A 1,759-nucleotide genomic window follows, 5' to 3' on the forward strand; every position below is an offset into this window, starting at 1 on the left:
AACTGAAATTACTCTGACAAGAAAGGATTTCAGGGTGCACTTACTAAGTATTTTAGTGGAGTTTCAAATGTAAATATCTCTCTACACTTAAAATAAGACAAGATTAACCAGTAACTTTTCAGCAAGATATAAAAGCTTGTTTTAAGTCAAAAATGACTTAATATTGATTAAAAAATACTAGTTCTATTGGTAGATTATTTCACATATAACATTTCATATTATAAATGAAATATTCCACCAGTGGAACTAGTAGTTATTATAATCAATATTAAGAAATTATTTACTTAAACAAACTTCTATACCTTGCTCAAAAGTTGCTTATTAGTCAGTTTTGTCTTATTTTAAGTGTACTAAATTATTTTCACTAGAAAATGGACAAAAAAAATACTTGGTAAAATTTTGCCTTCAAATGATACAAATTCAACTTTACTGATCCCAAAGGGAAATTAAATGTTGTTGTAACTCGTATAGATTTGGTTAATGATAACATTACCCAAACCATGATTTTCAGTAATTAAATTCAAACTAATCAAACTCAATTTCTTAGAAAATAATCCTAAATAATAACTCATTAAAGTGGATGCTAAACACAGAAATAGTCTGAGCAATATTACAATATCATGAAATAAGGGTGCTATATCAGTCTGTATCAATATTTTTTTATTAGTTTTTCTGGTTTAAATATTTGGAATACTTTCCCGTTTTATCCATAGTTTTCACACTATCATGTTTTTTTTGTTTGTTTATTTTACAAAGAAGGGCTGCGAAACCTGAAACTGCTGCTGTGCAAGTGACTCAACAGGCTGTTGCTAGGAAACCAAAGAATGAGTGAGTTGCTAGGTAACCAAAGAGTGAGAAAGATCGTTGGTTCCACCAATCTTGCTTAGCTAGGCCGTGAGAGGTTGAACCACAGACATAATATACGAATAGACGCTTCATGGACCGCTCTTGCCTACTATCGCTGACGTGACGTAGGGCCGCCATCTTGGAGCGGTTGCCCGTTTCACTCAACGTTGTACGTTTGTCAGGCACAATGAAGTGTCAGCGCATTTAATTAATTATAACTTGCTAAATACTAAACAGATGTTCCCACTTTTTTTTTTTTTTTTTTACTGGAAACCTTATTCAAACGGCTACCGTAGCTATATTTACCAGGAAATTATTTTTAAATTGAATTGATACATGGATCAGCATATATAAATATTAGTGGGGACTACAGATGTTAAGGCTGTCGGTCGGTAGTCATTCAGGCCTGTCACTGTGAAGCGCTTGGGAACAATAGTGGTGGTCTTTAAGCGGGAGAGGACAGGTGACAGTAACAGTGAGGTGTTGAAGATGTCAGGCAGAATGTTTCCTTTTGACCGTTGGTCCTTGCACCCTGCTGTGCCAGTCCATTGTCCTCAAGAGCCGCTGTCTCCCAAGTTTCACCAAGTGCGCAGCGCACTGATCTTTCGTTTTTCGCGGGGTTTGCGTTCTGAAAATAACCCGCGATAAGCGAAATCCGCGAAGTAGAGTTACCTTTATTTTTTACAATTATTACACAGCATAATTAAATACTCTACATTGAAACCAAAGAACAAAACCTGTTTTCAGGTCGGCGGATGTGCGTGTTCATCAATCGGGCTTTAATGTGATCCGGAATCATGTCATTAAAGCGTCTCCTCCAAGCTGCTTTGCGAGATTCACAGCTACGGCAGAGCGATGGATCTGGTCAAGCGAGTCACCGGTCGGGTTTTGCGCTGATTCTGGCCACAGTTTT

The sequence above is a fragment of the Poecilia latipinna genome, unplaced genomic scaffold (assembly GCF_001443285.1).
Source record: "Poecilia latipinna isolate Pla-1442-1.1 unplaced genomic scaffold, P_latipinna-1.0 Scaffold1454, whole genome shotgun sequence".
Taxonomy (NCBI): domain Eukaryota; kingdom Metazoa; phylum Chordata; class Actinopteri; order Cyprinodontiformes; family Poeciliidae; genus Poecilia; species Poecilia latipinna.